The sequence below is a fragment of the Sander lucioperca genome, chromosome 8 (assembly GCF_008315115.2).
Source record: "Sander lucioperca isolate FBNREF2018 chromosome 8, SLUC_FBN_1.2, whole genome shotgun sequence".
NCBI classification, from domain to species: domain Eukaryota; kingdom Metazoa; phylum Chordata; class Actinopteri; order Perciformes; family Percidae; genus Sander; species Sander lucioperca.
The window spans coordinates 5,385,490-5,411,188 of record NC_050180.1 but is presented as its reverse complement, the minus strand read 5'-3'; the positions used below and the strand labels follow the sequence as shown (position 1 = coordinate 5,411,188).

The 25,699-nt window shown below is 41.1% G+C and overlaps 1 protein-coding gene and 1 long non-coding RNA gene across 2 annotated transcripts in view; one reads left to right on the top strand and one right to left on the bottom strand.

Moving 5' to 3' along the window:
* The window catches only part of LOC116053532 (inactive dipeptidyl peptidase 10), a 255,317-nt gene that overhangs the window by 29,492 nt on the left and 200,126 nt on the right, over positions 1-25,699 (top strand). The window lies entirely within an intron of this gene.
* LOC116053534 lies at positions 6,942-17,922 on the bottom strand. The gene is made up of 3 exons (XR_004105870.1): positions 17,567-17,922; positions 16,249-16,260; positions 6,942-6,954 (listed from the first exon to the last, which is right to left on the bottom strand). It is a non-coding gene; the product is annotated as an uncharacterized LOC116053534 (long non-coding RNA).

Genomic DNA, 25,699 nt, shown 5'->3' with positions numbered 1-25,699 from the left:
ACAATTCTTGTGTCACAGTTGATGTGCACATCAAGACATTTAAAGGAATATAAATAATAATAGAAGTTGGTAAATAAACAAGTATATACATGTAAAAAGTATAAATATAGGCTATAAAATATGAAGAAGAATTATAAAGGACTATGGATATGCAGTCTACAAGAGTTCTTCTGGCGTCAAGTGCTCAGCCCCGCCGGATGTGACCCGCTCCGGGGACAGTGGCAGGTGGGGAGTTTGACTGGGGCGGTTACCACGGTAACGCAGGTGTCCTAAGGCGAGCTCAGGGAGGACCTTCTCCGGTCCAAAAACTTGGAAGAAAATCCCACCGAAGCACCCTTCAATTTACCCCAGGGAAGGTGCACCATAAGCGGGCAGAGGTCTGCAGCTTCCCCCTACCCTTCTCCGGTCCAAAAACTTGGAAGAAAATCCCACCAAAGCACCCTTCGATTTACCCCAGGGAAAGTGCACCATAAGCGGGCAGAGGTCTGACACTTCCCCCTAGCTGGTTCCCTCCGAAGTTTCCCTCAGGATAGCTGGCGCTCAGAGTCTTGCAGTTTTATCTGGTAAAGCGAATGATTAGAGTTCTTGGGGCCGAAACAATATCAATCTATTCTCAAACTTTAAATGGGTAAGAAGCCCGGCTCACTCTCCCAGCCACCTTCTGCACGATTTCGGAAACCCAGTTTTTGAAAACATAGGCCTCCAGAGAACTGCACCGAGGAGTCTCGGGGCAGTGAGACCGACCTCTGGAGACCACGGGCGGACACTTTTGACAGCTTTTACCGTAACGCAGCTGCGGTTCTCCAACACTTTCCACTGACCGATTTGCAAAGGTGACCTGCCATCGGAGGGCCCCCTCCGGCCGGCTTAATGCCGGTGTTCGGCGAGATAGTATCTTGAGGCCACGAAATAGTATCTTGAGGCCACGAGATAGTATCTTGAGGCCACGAGTTACTATCTTGAGGCCACGAGATAGTATCTTGAGGCCACGAGATAGTTATAATTAATTTTTTTTGACAAAGTGGGACCAGGGGGGCTCCGTATCACTCAGTTTTCACACTTGCACGTATGGTCAAAATAATGTAGTCATATTTGTAGTGACTTAATATATCTAAATAAGCCACTGAGGGCGAACGCATTTTCTGGGCTAAAAATAAACCGATGTCCAGTGTGCTGTATCACTTTCGGTGATCCATTTATTCACATTTCTGTAAAACACATGTTCACTGTAATGTTCTTCTACGAGACAGAGATAAGAGTAAAGTTCTTGCATGGACCCCTATCAGCTGACTCACCCACTGTGGCCTGGCTGTGCGATCCCCTGGTCTAATGTCATGTACAGCAGGGTGACGTTATAAGCATCCTCAGCAGCAATCACAGCCGTGGTCAGATCACCTTCCTCCGGCCGCTTTTCTTCGTCCCGGTTGTTGACAAGTTCACCATATCTCTCAGTCTCATTTACAGATTTTGATAAAGTCTCCACACCTTGACGTTGAGGGAGTAAAAAACTATCCATTGCTAACGTTAGACTCACTTCTCTAATCCTAACGGCTCCAAATATTGAGCTCTTCTTCTTCTTTGTGAATACGTTACTGTGGAAGTAAGGTCAAAAGTTCAATGTGTGCTGCACCCTTTGGCCGAATACGATCACCTGTGTTTTTTAGCATAAAAATAATTGATTTGTTATATTAATGTATTTATTCGTTTTTCAAATATAAATTATACTATTTACACATTAACAATTTTTTATTTATTTATAAATCAACCACAGCAATTTCTTGGGGGTGCTAAGGGGGTGCTATGGCAATCCTAGGGGTAGCTACAGCACCCCCTAGCCCCTCCCTGGCGCCGCCTCTGTTTATGCCAATAAACCAGAGCATGTTTTTCTCCCAACCCGGAATGTTGTGTGCAAGTATATCTCGCTGCAGTCTGCGGGAAGGCGGGGCTTGACATCAAGCCCCGCCCACATCCAAGTCAGCCATTTTTTTTTTTGCTTACGTTATTCCCCATACGCTCGAACGGGGAACAGCCTGGTAGAATTTTTTTACTATGAAGAAAAGTATTTGGATAAATGCCATGTTTTTTATTTTGAATCTTTTAATTTTATTTGAAAATTTTATATCTATAAATGTAAATGATCTGAAAGAAAACCGAATAGACTTGTCACCAATTTAAAAATGACATGAAATTATATTTTAAAACTTTAAAAAAGGACTGACAAATAAGAAAGCCATCCGGACTCTGAACATTTACAATGCCTTACAACCTCTTTAATGTAAATTTAATGCGCCCCTTTTTCGTGTATGTATGTATGCATTTAATGTTTTCAATGTGTTTATGGATCTGTACTTGAATAATAAAGTTTTTTGAAGACAAAAAAAAAAAAAAAAAAAAAAGAGCCTGGTAGCGAAGCTGATAGCCTCTTGATTCACATTAGATAGAAACTGATGATGTAGGCTAAACACAAACGATATTTCATGCAACAGTGAAGTTTTCATGTAGTTACTACTGATTTTGAAATGATATCCAAATTTGAAAAATGGGTCATTTTAAACCTTGTTAATATTGATGACAATGTGATCAAACGGAAAACGAGCCATATTTCATTTAATTTAGCCCTCAAAAGTAGAATGGTGTGTTGTTTCGTTATGGACTTTCACAGCAAGAATTCAGTCACAACCAAATGTACAAAGGGGCAATTTTGCTTTAACAATTAATAGGTGAACCAGAAGCATACAGATGAAACTCGAAAAATTAGAATATTGTGCAAAAGTTCATTTATTTCAGTAATTCAACTTAAAATGTAAAACTAATTATATAGACTTATTACATGCAAAGCGAGATATTTCAAGCCTGTATTTGTTATAATTTTGGCTATGACTATGGCTTACAGTTTATGAAAACCCTCAGAAAATTTGAATATTGTGAAAAGGTTCAATATTTTAGGCTCAAAGTGTCCCACTCTAATCAGCTAATTAATCCAAAACATCTGCAAAGGGTTCCTGTTTAAATTGTTTTTCAGTCTGGTTCAGTAGAATTCACAATCATGCGAGATGCTCCTCGGATAATACCTGCACAGTAACACACCTAATCTAAGTATTTCAAAAGGTCGAACACACATACAGATGTTTAGATACAGTAAAATCGCTACGTGATTACCGTTATATCCGAGGGTTGAAGTTGCATTTTAACGGGGCAGTGCAAGTTGCGGCTGTGGTTTAGCTGAAGCTAACGCAGCCTGAGCTTTCACGTTACAATATAAAAGGTGTTGACCGTTGACTTAGCTAGTACGCCAACAGTTCATTGACATGTCTACGAGCATGTTAGCAAACTACACCAAAAGACAAATACTGAGGAATATTGATAGAAAGCAGGGGAAACTACAGTCTATGAGGCTACTTCCATACTTTTTAGCATTGGCTAATTAGCAACCTGCCTGCCATCAGATGTAGCTTCCGAGCTAGCTAGCAGCTAGCCCCAGAAGCTCATGAAAACAAGGCTTTCACCGCAGCAGTCTTACGTTATTTCCGAACCACTCTTTTTGTTTCAAAGTCGGAAATCAAATGAACAAAAAAGTACACGGGCCCAATTACAGTTCACTGTTGTTGCATGAAATGTCGTTTGTGTTTAGCTTACATCAGTTTCTGTCATCTAATGTGAAACAAGAGGATATCAGCTTTGCTACCGTCTTGGTCCGTTCGAGCGTATGGGGAGACGACGTAGGTTAAAAAAAAAAAAAAAAAAAAAAATGACTGACTTGGATGTGGACGCTTCATGTCAAGCCCCGCCTTCCCGCAGACTGCAGCGAGATGCTCCTCGTTGTGTGAGCTAGTCAGACCTCCCTCCGCAGCGCTGTGGAGGAAGGTCTGGCAATGCAAGACTAGGGGAGCAGTGATCGTGCATTCCCGATATGGATGTGAATACACTTCTGTAGGAAGAATACGGGATCAGCGGGTGAAGTCGGGCTAAGCATCAATAATGTTCATTCACATTAACTCTCTGAAACCCACATAGACCCATTATTGTCTTTTTTTTTTGGGGGGGGGGGGTGTGTGTCTTTACGGGGAGAGAGCAGATCGACATATGCAACGATAGCAATATATTTCATTTGCTTGGTGAGGACCTCAAGGTGATTTATTAGAAACTGATTTCTTATTAGATCCTGACTGCAGTCATTTATTATGACAAATTACTACATACTGAAGGATAATCTAAATGTACAGTAGGGGGATCAGTGGGAGATGATATAAAATGACCCCAAGTGAAAACAGGCTGCTGTTAATATGAAAATAGGAAAATCTACCTGGTTCAATAAAATAAAAAAGATTTCAGATTTGCACATGTAAGATTGGATGTGTTGCTTATGTGTTGGTTATCCTTGTTCACCTGGCAGAAAGGCAAGGTGTTGATTGGTACTGCACTGTGAGAATAATGTGTGGAAACAATTTACAAGTAGTAAGAAACCTACTGCACTGTTGTCGGTGCTAAGTGAAATGGTGTTTCAGTCAGTAGCACATAAAACCACAGCTGACATTTTGACAGCTTTAGAAATTAATTTCTAAATGACAAATTGCATAGTATAGAACGAGTATGGGTGATGGACAATAACTGCATCCAGGCTGGTCTCATGAACCATTCGTACATAGAGCTACTAAAAGCAATGCACTGTAATTGATATGTATTCCACATATGTATTACTGTATGCTAGGGTTGCACGATATTGACAAAATGTGATATTGCAATATTGATTAGGAAGATTGCGATATCGATATTAATGTCAATATTTTTAAACATATGTAAAATTACAAATGTTATGGGAAAATGCATCAAAATAGATTCATAACAAATACAACACAAGGCTTATTTCAATTGACTGTCATATTGGACTGGTCCAACATGAATAAATAAATAAGGACCATGTCTACAGAACAGGACATGTTTTACTGGTTGGACAGTATAAAATATATAAATAAAGAGAACAGGACATGTTTTACTGGTTGGACAGTATAAAATATATAAATAAAGAGAACAGGACATGTTTTACTGGTTGGACAGTATAAAATATATAAATAAAGAGCATGTCTACAGACCAGGACACAACTTTTCTTTCGCTTCTCTGATTCGTTCCATTTTGTTGTCTCTATCTATTTCTTTACTTACACTGTCACTCTGTCGAAATATGCACACACGTGGTACGCTCCATAGGGTTTGTCACATAGTGGACCCGTGCGCTGATGTGCACTAACATGTGCAAGTGGCACGGTAACTGGCAAATGAAACATGATCATTATAGCATTTCAAGCGGGATCTAAATCAAACACAACTAAGCCACACAGCCAACGGACGGGATGCAGCGCTCCACAAAATAAACTAAATATTGCATACTTATTGCAACACTTTAGATCTAATATTGCACCACATTTTCTGCAAGATCCGTGTAGGGGGGAGGTCAGTGTGGATGGGTGGGTCATAAAACACTGCACTTTAAAGGAGCGGAGTTTGATTCCTGGAAGAAGTTAAGACTTTCACCCAGGAGACGGGTGTTCGTGTCCCGGGACTACTACTTAAGGGGACCGCTGTTTAAACCCAAACCACATTCTTTTTTTCAAATCTCAACTCAATGTTTTGCTGCCTACATTTAGTCACTAGGGCTGAGTTAAAAAAAAACGATTTTCCGAATTCAAATCGATTTTCATTTGAATGATCCAATATCGATTCATAAAATCCAGAATTGATCATTGTTCGTATCATATGAAACTATAAGACCTAAGGAATCCACTGGTCCCAACTATGTAATGCTAGCTTGTCGGGAAGGAGGTGAAAAACACTCCAAAGATTTTGGTGAGAGAAAAACTGGCACGGCCATTTTTAAAGTGGTCCCTTGGAATCTCACCTCAAGATATCTGAATGAAAAGTCACTCAATACTCACTGACCGTAGAGTTGTTGAGTTCTTTGTTGTGTTGACTGCAGTGTTGACTGCAGTAGTGTGTTCATGTTACATTAATGTAACTGATTTGGGGTCAAGTATTAATGTAAACATTTATATAATATAAAATGTACTATTTAAATTTAATATTATTGTTTATTTAAACCGTCATATTCAGAGCTGCTAAACTTTGTTTTGTTGTTGTGAAATGGTAAATGACAAAGATACAGATATATTCTTTCTTTATAAATATATACTTTTAATAATGCAGCAGGTCAGAGGGAACCATTGTAGAAGCTCTTTCTTATTCAAGCTAACTTGATTTTGCAACTGAAATATCCAAAATCGACATTGAATCGGAAATTGAATCAAATCAGGACCTAGTGAATCTCAATCGAATCAATTTTTTTTTTTTTTTTGGGCATTTTTAGGCCTTTTTCGACAGGACAGCTGAAGAAATGAAAGGGAAGAGAGAGGGGGGAATGACATGCAGCAAAGGGCCACAGGTTGGAGTCGAACCCGGGCCCGCTGGGTCGAGGAGCAAACCCCTACACATGGGCGCCCGCTCCACAACTGAGCTATCCGGGCGCCCAGGACGCTCAACTTTTGTCATCTTAAGTCATCTGCAACGGCTGCTAAAACGACCGTACCCTCACAGTCACCTTTTCGCAGCTAAATGTAACTGTATAGATTGCTAAACTTAAAAGACAATTCCGGCGCAAAACAAACCTAGTGGTTAATAACAGATGTGTACCCACTCGATCGCTCTCTGGGACATGTTTTCATGCTAATCTAATGTATTTGTAGCTTGAAAGAAGCTAGCGCGGACCGCTGATTAGCTTACAACGCTAGTATTCAGGGCACAGTGAAAGTAAAAACAAATATCAAAATATCACCAAACTTCAACGGTAGCATAATGAGGGTCCCTAAATGTTAACCGAAGCATTGAGAACTTTGTAAGTGTACAGACAGTTTATTGAACGAAGAGCTGCGGGAGCTCCGTGAAAGGGCTACGAGAGAGAGAGAGCTACCGGTAGTCAATGCCGCAACACAGCCTCGTACTTCGGGAAACTGGTGGTGTACCTGCGGACATTGTGAAGCTATGGCCACCGAACAGGAGTGTCTGTGTTGCACAGAGTGGGACCTGTTGTGTCGTGACACCCAAGAGATGATAAACAGGGCTGTACTTGAAACTTTTGTAAACATGAACGTGAGTGTCTTTATAATCTCTTCAATAAACTGTCTGTACACTTACAAAGTTCGGAATGCTTCGGTTAACATTTAGGGACCCTCATTATGCTACCGTTGAAGTTTGGTGATATTTTGAGCCTTTTTAGTAGTACAAAATAGCAGTTTGTTTTTACTTTCCGTGCTCCAAATACTAGCGTTGTAAGCTAATCAGCGGTCCACGCTAGCTTCTTTCAAGCTACAAACACATTCGATTAGCATGAAAACATGTCCCAGAGAACGATTGCCGGAATTGTCCTTTAACACTAAATCACTTTTCCTGCTTCGGTCCCCCTACAGGTTGGAAGCGGAATTGTCCATTACCGCTGTCATAATGTCTCATTATGTCTCATTGGAACTACAGATCCGCTACACGATCTGGCAAATTTGCATTTGTGTTGCTTTAACTGTCATGTGACTAGTTGTCACATGACCACCGGCGGTAGCTGTAATTTCGTAGGATATCATACAAATTATTGTGCATGAGTTTTCGTACAATATCATATGAACCTGTTCATGAGAAAGCGTCGCTGCAGCTGATGATAGATTAAACCTGGGTTATCTGACATAACACTTTTCAATCATTTGGCAACGCCTAATAGTTTAATCCAATCCTTTACCAAATATTTTACCTTTGTCTCAGTTTTCTAACCTGATGAGAGAACTGGACTTTCAGTGCTTGGAGGCACCTGAACATAGAATACATTTAGAGCATTTTGCAGTCCCTGACTGGATATTCACTGGGAAAAATAGGCTGGACTGTGAAATGAATGTATTCCTCGTTGCCTTCGCTGTGGCCCGAGGCTGCCGAAGAACTCTGGGGAGAGAGGAGTTATTGCTTAAATGTGTTATGTGTGTGCTCCGTGCATTTGTATGTATAAAGTGTTGTAGCGATGTGCCTGAGGAGGAAGCCAAAGCTCATCCCTGTAACACAGTGGAGGGGAGGGGGAGAGGTGTCAAAACATGTAATGAACGGTTGTGTGTTCCTCTATTCACCGCTCCAGTGTGGAGTAATGGGAGCCGCACATAATGAGATGCTGCACACACACACACACACACACACACACACACACACACACACACACACACACACACACACACACACAAGCTGCTCAACAGTACAGTTTGGAAAGAGAGGCGCTGGCCCCTGTTGGTTACCAGAGGAAGTGAGCGTGTGCTGGACACATTCAGTTGGACTGGATTCAGTTACTTTGTCCCTCGGCTTGGCTTTCTGCCCTCTGTTACAGGCTTTTGGCTCAGTTACTACATCTCTAGGCATGCTAAATATTGTCATTTCCAGTAGAATCTCTTAGAAATGTCATTCATTTGCATGTGAGTGCCTCTGTTTGAGGAGTTGTATGCAGTTTGAAATGGATGATTCAGATTTATCCGGCAGAATTCACTCTGTATGCTGAATGACTCCATTATAAATGACCTAATTTCTGTTATGTGTATTGTTTTTTATCCATTTTGTATTTTTATTTTTAGCTTCGGTACTAATCTACAGTATTGAAGGGGGAAAACAATGCGGATATTCAAATCCCAAAATTCACAATCGAAAGCCTACCCAATGAATAGTCGAATTTTTCCTATTACATATTATGAGTAAGGTAAAAATATGAATGTATTGCTAGTGCCACATGAAAGTGTCAGCACTACAATTCCTATCTTACAAACAGGAAGTATAATGTTGCTGTGTACTCAGTGAGTTGTAAGTCATGATTTCTTCAGGTCGTATTTCTTTATTTTTTGTTGAAGCTGTATCATGAAAAGTCATGTTACTGCACCTTAGCTGCAAGCACTTCCTGTTTGCTATGTAACCGTGGACACACAGACAACAATCAACTGGAATAATGTCTGTGTGTTCCGATCGGAATTAGTTATGGATCTGAAACGAAGGGGTGAGAAGTTTTAAGGAAAACTGCATTGATCAGGTTTAAAGGGTTAAATCCTATACTAATTCAAATATTTGATCAGCTGAAGCAGTACTGTTTCGAGCTATCTCGGGGTACTAGGCCAAACATTCGCTGGCACCCCTGAGTAGGTTAATCTTTTCATAGCCAAAATTATATTTTAATTACAGTTTCCCAATAAAAAAACCCCAACAGATTTCAAGAATTTGCATCCAAATCTTTGTAGTGTGATAAAGCAGCCCAGTCTCATGGCAATTTGTGAAATGGTCACGTTACTGAATCTATTGATTCGTGTACTGAACACATTAATGTTGTTATTTTTGTGTAGTGAGCAATTTAAAATAATTATTTCAATGGGAAGCATTTTTGGTGATCACAGAATGATTACGGTAGTGAGTAGTATTGATAAGGCGAAAATCAGCGCAGGGAGGTTGGTCAGGGGGGTGGATGGGTCAAACAACACAGGACTTTCACCCCGGAGACCGGGGGTCGCGGTCCACGCGTTGCAGTTCCTTTCCGCGTTATTCTCTTCCTAACCACAACCTTTCCCCGTTCTTCTTTTCCTAACCAAAACCGTCCCGTTGTTGTGGCCGGCAAATGGCGTTTCATGTCCCAGTTGTTGCGTTTCATTTCCCCGTTGTTGCGTCCCCCAGAGCAGCCCAGTGTCATGGCAGTTCGTAAAATGATCACGTTTGAAAATCGTGACCTGTTCACGAAATAAACGAGAAAATCGTGACCTGTTTACGAAATAAACGAGAAAATCGTGACCAGTACTGCCCTACAAAGCAAAAAGGCAGTAACTACGCAGAGTGCAGAACTGAGAAAAATGACTTTAAAGTTATCCTGTCATCCAGCTAAGTAGTTGTAGGTAGATTATTGGACATGTGGCTGTTTTTGTTACTTTATATTAGCTTATTCTTTGTACATATCAATCCTCATATTTAATTTGATATTTTACCCCTATTTTGCAGTTACTGTATTCTTGCTTTGTATTACTTACCAAAAACGTGGCACCATACCAAGGAAAAAGGCAGTAACTACAGATTCTTCAAAAACTATTTTGCCACAACTTGGGCTCTGGGTGTGTTAGATACACTGTATTTGAAATAATTGGAACCATTTGTTTTCCTGAACATGGATATACCAAAACCAATACTAATTTGACCATTTTAGGTCAATATTTTCCACCCGGAAGCTGTTCTGGTGCTGAAACGGCTGCTTAAAGTCTCGCATTACTAAGCTGTTATCAAGTTATCCTGTCATCCAGCTAAGTAGTTGTAGATTGATTATTCAACATGTGGCTGTTTTTGTTACTTTATATTAGCTTATTCTTTGTACATATCAATCCTCATATTTAATTTGATATTTTACCCCTATTTTGCAGTTACTGTATTCTTGCTTTGTTTCACTAGGGCTTTTTGCAGTTACTGTACAAATGACTACCATTTTTTTCCAAAACGACACACATTTGAGATAAGATGTTTTGTCACATAACAAAGGATGCCTTGAATGTCATGAAAATGATAATAACTAATTTTTGACCAAAAATGCAGTTACTGCCTTTTTGTTTTGTAGGGCAGTGTACACAAATCAATAAATCAAAATAACGTGACCATTTCACGAACTGGCGTGAGACAGGGTTGGATTAAGTGCATCTCTCACAGGACACGTGACAACACCCAGCGTTTGATCGATTGGCTTCTCGGCCGCTTTGAGGTCAACTTGGTGTTTCAGGATTCGAACACCACGGCAACGCCGTCAGTATGGTGTTTGTTCTGTCCAACACGTTGGTCTTGTCGCAATAAGCGGTCTGCATGGGATCTTCACTAAGCTTTAGACTTCTAGGTTTACATTCAACTGTCTCCGGCATTGCTTTCTGTGGTTCTGTATATGCATCTATATATAAAACTCATCACATGTGACTGAAGACATTAAAAGCTAACAAAACAGAGAAACTGTTCCACACTAGATAATCGCTCCCCTTCCACGTGCTCAGACAATTCCTCAGAAAACGAGCCAGTTCACGCTGCAAATAGGATTTAATGGCGGTAATAACCCGTAGCAGCGAAACCCGACAGGTGATGCAATTTCCTGGGCCTTTGCTTTTCTTCTAATCTGGTTTAATAGGATGTGAAGCTTCACTTGTGCTTTAATCTCAATGAACAGACCACGATCCTTTAGCAAAGCCAGACTTGATATGACAGGGTGCTCAGCAAATTATTTACTTAGAAAGAGATTACTCTGCGCGCTGAAAGGTGATGTAAGCCTAGCCCAGGATTGTTTTTGCCATCGTTGTGCTCCTGGATGTTTTGGGAGCTGACAGGGACACAGCACCGGCTGTTCATTGGTATTCTGGAGCCGCTCGGCCTGTCGTGCTATACTATAGAATGCATAGACTTTGTGACAAAGTTGATGAAGCATGCATTTTCATCACAGTGCCAGGGCAGAGCCCCGACAGTGTAAGATGGAGGCACTGAGCAGAAGTGGAATAAAAAAGGTCTGAGTGAAGATACAGCGCGCGCGCACACACACACACACACACACACACACACACACACACACACACACACACGTTATGTAATGTTTGAGAGATTGTAGTACATGCGTGTTGGCGTGTATATATTTGTACTGTATTTATATCTTATGTCTTCTGATATATTTGCACACACAGTCCCGTGGCGGTAAACTGAGTGGGAGGATTGGCAATGTGATATCTGTATATGTAATGTGCATTTGCTCCACATTACTGGTTAATGATGACTTCCCCTGACTTAGAGCAAGCTTCTTACACACTGGCTCCTCATCATACTATAGAATGAATTTTGGCTATGGCCTAGAGCTCCAAAGATATATTGATTAGGTGTCAACTATTAAATTATCAGCCAACTATTTTAAAAATCGATTAATCGGTTTGTGTCATTATTTAAAAAAAAGTCAAACTTCTCTGATTCCAGCTGTTTAAATGTGAATATCTTCTAGTTTCTTCTCTCCTCTGTGACAGGAAACTGAATATCTTTGAGTTGTGGACAAAACAAGACATCTGAGGACGTCATCTTGGGCTTTGGGAAACACTGATCCACATTTTTCACAATTTTCTGTCATTTAAGAGAGCAAACAACTAATTGAGAAAATAATCGACAGATATGAAAATAATCTTTAGTTGCAGCCCTACAGTGGTCTAAACCAGAGGTTTTCAAACAGTGGGACGCATCTCCCCAAGGGGCGCAGGAAAGTTGTAGGTGGGCGGAGGCAGAAAGATGAAGCAAAGGGACATGTCGGTGTTCTAAAAACAAGGGGAAGTTAGTTATTGTAATTTGGCCCACTGAATAGGCCCGCTCATCAAACACGCTCATCAAACAAGTTGCAGCAGCAGCAGTGGCTGTGACACACAGCTCATGAAGGCAATTAAGGTACTTTAAAACTATTAGCTCCAAATTGCCTCAATTTGCATAGAAAAATCCTACTCCTTCTCAGCCAAATCTGAACAAAAATAAATGATACAAGTTTTTAGATTCAGTGAGAGGATATCGTCATCTCCAATGTAAATATCATGTTTTTACATTTTCTTCAGTATCAAAGTAATCCAGTGATACTTGTCTAAACATCCATGGGTACATTGCAGAAAGGAACTGCTAAAAGCTAATTCTGCATACTTTTAATGGTGCCAAGTTGCCAAAATGGAAAGAAATATAGGCTAATAAAACAGGGCTTAAATTATAATCCACAGCGTAATTCACTGAATCCTCCTCTTATCTTGATTTTGTCTGAAGGCTCTCTCAAAGTGTCAGACTTTGGAAACCCCTGGTCTAAACTGCACCTTGCGTAGGTGATGAATAGGACTGGGTATCGTTTGGGTCTTTTCCGATACCGTTGCTAAAATTATACTTTTAAAATGATGCCAGTGCCTAAGCGGTGCCTGAAACCATACTTGCACTGCACAAAATGAGGTCATATGGTCAAAATTTTATAACAATAACTTATTTCACCAGTCAATTGCTGTTATACGACAAAAAGAAAAACCACCAGATGGCAGAAGGGTACTTTACAACAACATTGAATGCACCAGGAGCTTACAAGGTGCAATTGAATGCACCATTAAGTCCAGTCGGTGTCGGTGTGTTTCTCCGACAGCGGCAGTGGCCATACATGGATTTTTCGGCAACGTCATCACTGCTTGCGCACGCAACCGGGGGGCAGAAAGAAGACGTGTTTCGTGTAGCTAGTAGTAGTAGCAGCATAGCGTAAGTCAAAATGCCAAGGAGTTGTTGCGTGGTAAATTGTACAAACAGAGCCAGTGATGGGTGCCTGATGTTTAACATACCTAGTGGGGAAGCATGGTTTTGGCAAAAACCGGCCGAGGTTATGGCTTCAAGCCATAAGAAGGGCAGATTGGGGTCATATGCAAGAGGCTCCCATTGTATCAATCAGAAAAGTTGCAGCTTGTTCAGTTGTTCAGCTAAATGATATCTACCTGTCAGGGCTGTAGTACTCAAGTCCGGACCGTAGATAGTTAAAGGTCCGGACTCGAGACAAGTTTAGACTGCTAGCTAAAGCTACGCCGATGTTTTGCTAACATTAGCGCAACAGCGTTAGCCTAGCCTGCTAGCTAGGTAAATATTACCTAGCTAGCAGTAGTTTCTTCGTAAGTAACCTTCGTAGTTTCTTATATCTGCGTCCACGTTGTCAACATAAGACCTGTGGCGTTAGTGCTCCCTTTGTACCATAATGTTATTGAATAAAATATTAAGCTTCGCTCCTACGAGATGGGTGGTTTTTTATTACGTTACACACAAAGCTAACTGGCTATAGTTAGCCTATATGCTAGCGGACATTAGCTAACGTTGCCGAGGCAGCGGCAGTAGAGTTTCGGCGAGCTAACCACGACAGTGTTGTTGCCCTCTCGCCCCCAATCAACATCTGCTGCTAAAAACAGTCAACCTGCAGTGATGGTTGAAATGGAGACACACATATCGTACCTTTTCCCGGAAATCCTGGCCATTATTTTAAGGCATAAACCAACCATAGGGGTACACTCAGGGGTAACCCTGCTGCTAACATTGGCTATTACATTAGCCTAAAATGATAATTATAGCCATACATATATATCACAGTAACACTGCAAAATTAAAGACAGACAAACAGATCCAACTAAAATCACGTTTTATTGAGTCAGCAGTTAGCTATATACAAACAATAAGGAAAGCTTAAGGTTGTTGCAGTAGTGGACCAGCTCACCAATCTGGCTTTCTGCCCCTGGTATGCGCACGCACCCTGTAATGTTTGTAAACAGGAACCCCCTCTATAGTGCAGCTAGTTTACTCTGTCTGTAGCTGCAGACTGCTGGACATCCCGGTGTTGGAATCCTTATCCAGTGAAATACAGTCACACGTTAGACCGTTTAGCTGTCAGCATTTTAACCGTGTTTAAGCCAGCAACTGGCTAACGGTAGGCTAACGTTACCTGCTGTCAACTGTAATGTTAACTAGCGTCACATGCAGTGATGCTTCTGTTGCCTGTAACATCCATTTTAGAGCACCAGAGAGCAGCGCAGGTATTTAATTAGCACAGAAATGAGGCACCGAAATCTGCATTGTCACTTCGTCTGGTAGGTACCGGTTGTTAAGGTGCCATATTGGCACCGGGTTTTGGTACCCAACCCTAGTGATGAATATGTATGGATCAGTTAATAGTCTAAGAATCTGATAAGGAATTCTGTAGTTTAGTCTTCTAAGCTTTATGAATAATGACAACTGCCTGGGGCCTGTGCACGTACACCACTCTGTGTGAAGAAAATCATGTTTTTGACAACAATCTTCACTCTGTGTTTCAGTTGTCACCGTTTAGAAGGATAGGATGCATCTTCTGTGTTATAAGCTCTTCATGTGACCTCATATAGCAAAAGCTGCTGCACGTTTAACTCTGGCAGAGACACAGTGGGGCTGCTTGGGTTGAGAAATGATACTGTAATGTTTAAATAGCTGACTGCTGAGCTGTGCTCAGTAGTGGTGGCAAGCTGTGTCCTGTCTCCCACAACCAATAATTAAACCATCTGAAGAAGGGCAAAGAATAGTGATTATTCATGGCTACTTTATGCGTTTGGCGGTTTGCGACTGCAATAGTTTCTTTATCTTATCACGTTTGCTTGTCTTCTTTAATAAGTCTGTGTTTGCTACATGTGCGTTCACCCTGCCAGGAACCTGGTCGTGTTTTTGATTGTGCTCAAGGCTGCAACTTCATCGATCATGTAGCTGAAAATGTTTGAACAGTTACAGTATTTTCCAGTGCTTTAGGTATTGACCTTAATAAGGATACAGAGTAGCTGGGAAGAACTACTCAAATAAAGAAAAAATGAAAAAAAGATTTGGGCGGAGACCCTAATTATGAATTTAACTCTTGTCTATTGCAACATTTATACCTACAGTCTTTGAATAAAAACTGTAGTAAAAGTGGGAAGCTATTATTGGCTGCCATAACTTTTCCTGCCTTTTGCACTTGCAGGCCAGAACTATCAATGCAACAAAAACACATCAGTATGCATAAATCAGGTTAGGTTTTCTCTCTTTAACAAGCTTGTCGACCTCCAAACACCAGCTGGGTCTCCCCGGTTGCTCAGCATTATAGACAAAAGGTAAGATGGGTCGCACACTGTTAATCACGGTGTGGAAATTAATTATCCAACGTTTTGATCTCAAGGATCAAAACATAGTCATGGCTGAGCTTTATTGGAAATGACAGGGCCACTAGAGAATGGTGTTTTTTTTATTCATCGTTGCAATTTAGCCGATTATCATGCTGGGAATCAAATATAGTTACAGACAACAAAGGTGCATTCCATTGATTTTACACATCAATTTCAGCTAGTACTGCTACTCAGCCTGTGAAAACAGTTGTATTATGGCTCTGGGCGAGTCTGAGTAAATGGCCATGGTGAAGTCATCAGGGTTTGGAGACTATAAATTATAACAGAAAGCCTGTGTAACTAAATGGGGGCATGGAGTTTGAAAGATGTGGGCATTTACTGTTAACCTTGCACGTCAGTTGGATTCTCACAATATAAAGAGATGTCCAAAGTGATGGCCAAATGAAGCTTCATGAAGCTTTGTGAACCATTTTCTTTATTTTCTGAGCCCACTAGATGGCAAGGAGTTGCAATTCAGTGGGCTTTCAACACTTTGTTAAACAGAGAGTGCCATCTTTTGGGCTCAGAAACTAAAGAAAATGGTTCAGGAAGCTTAATGAAGCTTCATTTTGCCATCACTATCAAGACATCACATTAGAATATATCTGGTCAGGCTTCTAAGTAATCTGTTTATCTGAGCCAGCATGGCCCGACCAAGTCCTCTGAGGAGCTACTGGCAGCTATGGGCGCGGTTTAGTTGTGGGTGACGACACGGAGAGGCGACTCTTTGATCAAAACAACAATTGCGGTTCCTAAAAAAGTTAGCATAGATGCTGCAATAGCATCAGTTATATCAGAACTGGAGAGTATTTCTTCATTGCAAGAAGAGCTAAGAACGCCACTGGCATCTTTTCTCGATGGAAAAGATGTTTTTGCTCTTCTCCCGAGTGCATTCAGCATGAGTTTGATAGACAGATGGTTTATCCAATCCCCTGCCAGGTATTTTTTTGAAATCCCTGAGTTTTTCTAATCAGTTTCCAATAATGGCTTCTGGCATGTCAGGGTCATTTACTTTACCGAGTAGGGACAGAAGAATCTAAAGGCTGGATACAGTCAAAAATGGATATTATTTTATTCTGCAGGGGCTACTTTACTCTACGTAGGTACCCTGTACTGTGTTTGTATGCCCTGTTTTGCTACAGTTTTTCAACAGCTCTGAGGCCTGTACTATGAAGCAAGATTTGGCGTTAACGAGGTAACTTCGGGTTCAACCCATGGCTTTGTGTATCACGACGGTGGATCACTTGTTACCGGGTTAAATCACCGTGGTAACTTATGCTGAACACCTAACCTGGTCGGGAGCAGGTTATGTTGGAGATTAGAGATCAACCGGTGTAAAAGCACCACCTACTGACCAATCAATACTCGACTGATAACGGCGTCACAATTCTTAGAAGATGCGGTGGAGCTCTGTGCACGGAGAGGGAGAGGTGCGCTCATAAAAGTTAAAACATTTAGAGACCGACAACCCCATTAACATTCCCTGATGGATATTTTTATGAAAGATATAGATTTTCAGCGGAGGTAATTACGTATAGGCTATTTATCGGCTTGTTGAGCCGTGCGTTGCCAATGCGCACATCGGTTTTGAATTTATGTTTTTTATTTTTTATTTGCTCTCACGATCGCTTACCACTGCCAGGGTTGCAACTGAAATAATAGGCTAAAGCAACGACAGTTTATGGAAAACACAAGTGTAATTATGGTCAGATCTTGTGCCTGACTGATGGGGAAGTGATATTGATAAGCGTTGTGATTTACGCATTTACAGCGTCGGCTATTTTTTTGCCAGCTTTCCTCCTGTTTTAGGAAGCAGCGACTGTATTGCTTTTTGCCTGCAAAACCGTGTCTGTATTCTTTATATTTATGCAGAATTATAGTTTGTTCTTCTTATGTAAAATATGCGGCTCTGGTAGATGTTTGCGATTGGTCATGCTGTGCAAACACCGCCTCTTTTATGTGAACGCACGCGCCGCTGGATTGGGAAACCCTGGGTTGATTGAACTAGTTGTTAACCACCGTCGTGATACAGCTTATGCAGGACCGCAGTTGTTGGTTGTTAGGTTAGGTGAAGCCGGGTAACTGAAAGAAATCCAGGGCATGTTGATCTTGATTCGTAGTACAGGCCTCTGGTGTGCACCTGCTCTGTAAATCTCATGCATTTACTCAAGTAAAAGGACAAACACGAATATGTTTTCACACGTTCCTATGTTTCACATGGTCACACATTTTGTTCTGACCCTTCAAACAGATGAAAAAATAATAAAAACACATGGACCCTTGCAGCTAAGCTAACGAGAGTTCAACTTGCACTTGTCGAAATTGCCGGTGTTGCATTATTGGAAGTGTCGGTTCCAGTGTTTTTGGCGGTTGACCCATTTTAGGGATTTCGATTTTGACCATTCTTTATAAAGTCTGTCCCCGAGTACTATAACTTTATGGAAGTACAATCAATCATTGGAGTGCCCCTCTAATATGAACAGCTGGCATGGATTACTGTATGTAAATAGAATTACCAAAAGGTGTGATAATAACCCAGAGTCTGGCTGGTGTACCGTGCCTCTCTCCCACTGCACGCTCCGATGGGCTCCAGAACCCCTGCACTCTGAACATAAGCTCTATGGAGAAGAGATGAATATTTCATCTGAGAATTGCTGCCTGTGTCTGAATCATTTTCCCCTGAATCTGGAAAAAAATCAAAACATTTTAAGTCAAAGGTTTTTTATGAAGTCTCCGAAGACCATATGTCCTACACAGAACTGTGAGGAAAGATAACGATATTTAATTTTTTCCCTAGGGCAATGAAGAGAGCTAAAATAATGGTGGGTAGATGGAAAATCATCGCCTGGTACTAGCAGATAGTAATATATTCTCAGTGCTTGAAGTGGGTGCCGGTACTCTCTTGCATTGGCAAATCATTATGACATTTGAGATTTCTACAGTAAAAACAAAACTTGGAGATATTGCTGGTACAACAACAATGTATTGTTATTTATTAACAACATAAATTTATGTATTTATTTAAACAAGGTGTGTGTGTGTGTGTGTGTGTGTGTGTGTGTGTCAGTTATTCTCTTGACAGCTTTAGTCCCCTCTCTGTCTGGCCAGCAAGTGACGGGATGCTGCTACATGTTTTGCAGCCCAGTTTGTTATCTATAAAATGAGCCAGCTGTTCGTGGAGCAAAAATACATAATTTGGTCCCTTGACCAACAGTCAGGCCATCCATGTGTTTGGTTACTCACTTTATCGTTGATGTCGGTGTCATTGACTAAGGTAACGTTAAGGTTGGTAGCTGCAGACTCCTCATTAACACCAGCTGTTCCACTCACATCAACGTTAACGTTAGTTTGAAGCTCATGAATCGTACCTGATGTTTCTGGTTGGACTTGGACCTCTGTTGATGTGTCTGGCTCTGGCACACGCCTTCTTTTAGTACCTTTCTGAAGCCAGGCTAACATAACAACTTACAAACTCGACACACTTCTTTTTAGTTTCTAGGTTTTTAGCAGTGAAAAATCTGTTACGGTCAGGCTGCAGGCATCAGACAGCTTTTCCGAACTGAGGTAAGTCATGTAGTGCCCTCTGGGTAGTGTAGTTTATGTAACGTTAGGGTCAATCTCTCTGACACTGACGCTTTCTCTTTCAGTGGTAGAGTACCGGCTACATGCGAGAAGTAGCGGTACGCAAGAAAAAGTGCAGGTACGCTAAAGAGTAAAATGTAGAAGTGAGTACCGGCCCACTTCAAGCACTGTATGTTCTCAGTAAAATCCATACAAAAATGGACTTGACAGGGATTTGTGTCAACATGTGATGGTAAATAGATTGGGAAGCAAAAAAACAATATTCATTTTGAGTCATATTGAGTAGAATTGAAGTAAAAATGAGCAGACTCTGGTCATTGTGGGCGTTTCTGTGATTCAGTCTTACAACAGAAAAATGTACTTTACTCCCACATCTCACCTACTCATTCACACTCACACTTTGTAACTTCAACTAAAACTTATCGAGAAGCCTTCTGTCCCCCCCCTCCAAATTTGTGATTTAGAGTTGCCATGGCTTTGACTTAATTATTTATATTCTCTCAAGATAGTGAGGGGGGGAGGGAGAAGCAGCTTGATAAATGGTCCGTGGAAAAAAACGGACACTGGATAGGCAATTCCAACGTGTGTGAGATATTGGCCAGAAAATAAAAACGCCTTCCTCAGCTCAGATAACACCTCAATTTGTCTCTTAAACGAGTGAGAAGAATGGAGCGATACTTCCATTAAGGGGCACAACCGATTCTTTTCAATATCTTTTGAGAATAAGTGTGCCTTTGTGTCCCCTTTTCTGAATGTCAGTTGTATCAGTTGTCGCTGCTGCTCGGACCGACAGTCAATATGGAAAGCAGGCAGAGGCAGATTGGTCGCCAATAATCAGTTTCCTCCTGGATTTGCTGATTGCCAAGCGCAGCAGATTGAATATAGAGAGCACACAGAGCTGCTAATATGCATCTTCAATGGCTCTGCGCCTGTGGTGAGACAGAAAGCAGTTGCGTGGTTGGGACTGTAGGAATAGCTGCTTTGTGTCCTGCTTCAACAACAGAAATGAGCTTTTCACAGTGCTTCTGTGTCTGAGAACGTTGTTTAGTTCTCGTTCTGCGCATATTAACACAACTGCTGACATCAACTGTATTAAATATAAACATTCTCTCTCCTGCATTGTGTGCTCAGAATATCCAATTCTTTCATTCACGGGCTCCTGTGCAATTGCATCTTTGTGTTTAGAATTATTTATGTGAGCTGCACAAATACATAAAAAATTAGATTCATACACACACAATAAGCAAACCTCCAGTGATGGGGTATCTTTTCAGGCAGGGAAAACACAGAGTGAATACAGTATGGTATGCATTGGCTGGTGAGAACGCATTGCTGCACATGCACCCAGTGAGAACGTCTCAGGAGGGTGACAATGTGTCAGTTCTCCAGGCTGGGTGCCAGAGGGGCTTTGTTACTGTTCTGTTTGTGGGGAGGTTATGCAGAGGAATCTGCAGCCTCTTCAGTAAAAGTATTGGTGTTGTACAAGCCCCCTGCTCATGCATTACCTTCAGCTGGCCAGCAGAAGTCAGCATTGTTCTACATTAAAAGACCGACACATACAGGACTGCTCTACAAAGGCAGAGAGCAGTAACTTAGGAGAGAAGAGTTTTCAGAGTGGCCTGAATTATAAAATCAATATGTGCATCTCCAAAGTGAGAGAGTGAGAGAGGTACTGTGTGCATTTACAGTCTGCAGGTGGCACAGCAGTTGTGACTTCATTAATTATTCATAACTATTATTTATCTCCGACAGGCAGACACAATCTAATGGATCTAATTGACTGCAGTTTTCTCCACTTAGGACAGGAAAGCTGTCAGATTCCATGTTTTGTGGGGACATTTCTATTTTACTGCAAGTAAGAGTCAGATCTGTTAATGCTGGAAAGTCAAATATATTTTTTCAGTCCTGTCAGGTATTTTATTAAGGGGATTTTTCAGTTTCGCTGCTTACATTTTATTTCGATATAATATATAGTTCTGTTAAATCTTATCATATAGGACTGGTATATCGAAGCTGTCCCGAGTGCTGTAATGCCTGCCGTTTTGGACGGTATTATTAATATAGGTAGTCTATACATAGGGTTTTACCTACACTGCGAGAACAGGCCAAAATTCTAATTCAATTTTCAGCAATCCCGAGCGTCTGAGAAGTTTTTAGCTTTTTCTCCGCCAGTCGTCATGATTCGGCTTAACGAAAGAACAACTGCCAGGGTCATTACCATACTGATCAGCATTCATGAGGTGCTTTGCATTGACTATTTATGGTTAAAAATGGGTGTGTACAGGGCGGGATAAGAGGCTGATTCACTTATGCACACTTGTGGGTAATCTGTGATTTATAAAGGGAACATTGCTTACAGATGTGCGTACGCACGGTTTTATAAATCTGATTTTGTTTTCTTTTTGGCGTACGCCATTTTTTGGCTTTTGGGCGTACGTACAGATCCTACGCACAGTTTTATAAATGAGACCCCTGAAGATGTCTAAATGTAGGGCAAAGTCACAGTTTTCACAGAGAAAGGTGGAAGACGCTGAGGTATAAGAGCTGAGGGGGTTCAGCTCTGTAGACAGCAGGAGAGGGTCTACTCCAGAACAAGGACATGTCACAGTGCACAATGAAAGATAATAGGAAAGCTCGTATGTAGCCATGGGATCCCCCTTTGGGGTCACGCCTTGAGTTTGGTATTGCCTCTAGGCCTACACACACACACACACACACACACACACACACACACACAGTGTTTCTGCTGGTGTAATGTCACACTGTCAGCGTGTGGAGGACTTACCATCAGCAGGCCGGGCTAACGAGAGGCCACGCAGAGACCCCTCCTCCTGGCTTCATCATTACTCCCACCAGTCACCGCCAAAAAATTCAATCCCCGATGCTGTGACACAGCAAGATGGAGGACTCCCCCCGAACGTTTTCCCTCTGCTTTTACACAATCCGACACAGCAAGTCGTGCAGCCTCTCAGTATCGCACAGAATGTTTGGAGTCGAGATGTAGAGTAGTGTGATGAATGAAAATAGTTTTTTCTCCCCTCCGGCGATTAAAGTGCAAGCATCATTGCTTGGATATTCACATGACCCCTCAGATTACATCTCAAAGACGAGATGAAAATGATCCATCTTCATTTACAGCTCTTCATATCTGTCTGGGCTGTTGTGTGTGTGTGTGTATATTCAATTGATCTGTTTATAATGTTATGAATTTATATAAGGCTATCTCTCAGAATGAGTACCTATCGGCATTCCCCCCGCGCTCACATCTGCCTCTCATCTTTCACATATCACTACAATCAGCAAGTACAACGCTGACATTCAGAGCCTTGACAGGAAAACAGTGGGGACTCCTCGGCATACTAAATCTCACAGAATATGAATACGAAACAATGCTTTGAGGCTTGTGATGCCTGGATGTGCATAATTACACAGCACAGGGGTTTTCTCTCAGAGGTGCTCCTTTGTCTGCAAACTGTTCTTACTTTTGACATCCTTGTTCTATCCAGGGGGCTTTAGTAAGCAGCTACCCCCACACATTGTGTGAGAAATTGAAAGATACTGTATGTGCATTTAATGCAATGAGTCTAAAGAATAAGGCTGTTGTTATTGTACAGTTTTATTGTTATCAAAACCCATGAAAAGACCCAAACCAAAAAAGTATATAAAAGTATTCTGTGTATCGAAAAATGATATATCTCTGATAGATCTTCTTCCTCTGTGCCATAGAACTCCATTGATGTCCAAAAACTATTAAAAACACATCAGTGAGCCAAACTGTTGCTCTGGGTGACAAGCTCCTTCATTGCCATGAACACACCAACAAGTCCTCCCAAACACACGACAATATCGGCCGTTCCGACCCTCTGATATGGCCCACAGGAGCATTTCATAAATTAGCGGTGTCCCCGTGGAGGTGGCGAGAAATGGTCGCTATGATCGCACCACGTCCACACTGTGATAGAGCAGGCGCAGTAGAGACCTCCGCTGGCTGAGCTGGCTGCTTCCGGTTTAGCACTCCAATAATTTGGAATGGGGATTAAATGATTTAACCCTTGTGTTGTCTTCCCTTCAACCTTGAAAAAAACCACCTTTTTTTCACAGTTTGTTTTTGCTTATTCCAACGTTTTACATTTTTTAATTTTTCTTCTACACATTTTTAGCGCTTATTTCTACATCCCATATTTTCTGATATAAAACAAAAATTTAAAATGGGTCAATGTGACCCAAAGTCAACACTTAATCATGAGGCTCTTCTAGAATTTCCAAATGTTATCGGACCGAATGCAAATTTTGATAGTGAAATGAGTCATTTTGCGGGGGATGTGATGCTCAAAAAAAATGTATCCACTGATTTACAGACATCTCTTTTGCCATGTCAGTAAATGGGGAAAAAGTATTTTATGGCCATAGGGCATCATGTGACAGGCCGGCAGTTGCAATTCCACTGTTTGGCTGCGTTTGCTTCAAAGCCCGGCCCGGGAAACAGCTAGCTTTGCCCTGTCTGAGGGTTAAAAAAGTTACCTAGCTAATATGACTAGTACTAATTGACACAGTATATGGTGTCTCTGCTGGTTGCCTGGCAACCTCAAGATGGCGGCAAGGCTCCTTATATATGTATCATTTAAATGTAGCTCATGCATATATTTTATTTGAGTGTGGGAACAGCCTATGTTGTGTGTCTGTAAAGATGAATGTTTTCTTTTTTATATACCTGCTCCAAAGGAATACACATTTCTGTACACGCTATTGTGTATTCTTGCTTCTCCCATTGCCTCTGTTTGAAATTCTCATCTTGTATTAACAGTAACCATCAAAGGACAGACATTGAGTGTGGCTGCGGAGGAATTAATTACAGCAGAAATGGTTCCTCGTGCACAGCAGAGAGAACCAATCAGGGTTGATTGTGTGTTCAGCATCTCTATCTGACCCATGCAGCACGCTGCCTCATCAGATATGGACAATGTTATGCAGTTTATTGATAGCCTGGTCAAAGAAACAGATAATTAAATCCACTTTAGAAGGGAACAACAAAATACCCTTTGAGATAGGCTGTGATTCCTCTGGCTGTTCGAATAAACAAAACTTCCCATAAAAGTTTTGAAAGGTAAGAAGAATTGCTTTGAACTATCTCCACCGGTTTCCAGTAATGCATTTCTTATCACAGTTGCGGTGGCTGTGATCCACCATAGCACCGTGTTGTTATTAGATGCACATTGCAGCTTTTCGGGATAATTCCAATTTTTCATGATATAGGAGATGCTGCTTGTTTAGCTGAAGAATAGATTGTGCCCCAGGTACATAAATGCATCTTCTGGTTCTGCAGTAACCCACACAGAAAAGCTTGCAGTAGCCAATTGAACTGCAGCTTATTTGAATCTGAGTTGAGTCTTACTCACAGCTGTCAATCATATAACACATTTTTAAAAGAATAAACTTCCATGCTGAAATTAGAATTGTATTATCAGAGGTGTAGTGGTATTTGTTTACAGTAAGTACCCGTCCTACGATGGCATATACAGTATACGCACATCAATCAACTATAACTATGAAATCAAAGGCTGTTTTTCTTGTCATCTTTACCTTTTTAACAGTTAGCTATAGACTGAAAAATAATAATTGTATTCACTGTGCCACTCAAAGGCTACCACCGGTAGCTACTGGCAACTTTCAAGGTGGATTGTTTTCTTACATGTTACTCAATGCATGAGTTGATGTTGTGAATCAATCAACACACCTTAAAAAGTCAATTTGACAACTTTGACCATTCCATTTGTTTTTATTGTCTTTCTTGCATGACATACGCTTTAGTGATTATTGGATCTTCAAGCGCTTAAAAAGAATATATGTATTTTAACCAGATTATGAGAACTGAGAATATTCTAATTCCTCACAAATGAAGTGGCGGAGCGTCGTCCTGGTATGCTCCGGCAGCACTACACCCCTGTTGATTCTATCTTTCCTACCCATATAATGAGTATAACATGTGTGCTCCATCTTGTGGTTTAACATTAGAACCAGTGGTGGCCCGAGTGATGCTGCTGTACATACTGTCCTCACTGTGGCCGACCACGTAAAGTTCATTTGAATTGTATAAACTTCTGGAAGGCAAAACTATCTGTAAATGTAATTCTGAAATTCCAAACAACATTTTCAAAACCAGATCAAAACATCCTTAACCCGTAGCAATGTCAATACTTACTTCAGCAGTGACGTTTGCAAATAGAGATATTGAATAAAATCCCCCCAATCAATGTTTCCCACTGATACTGAGACACCTCACACTGCCTTTTAAATGTCTGTTTGTCCCACCATTCAGAAAATACATTTTATTATTTAACTGTCATAAGAAAAATAAGAAGACACACTGTAAC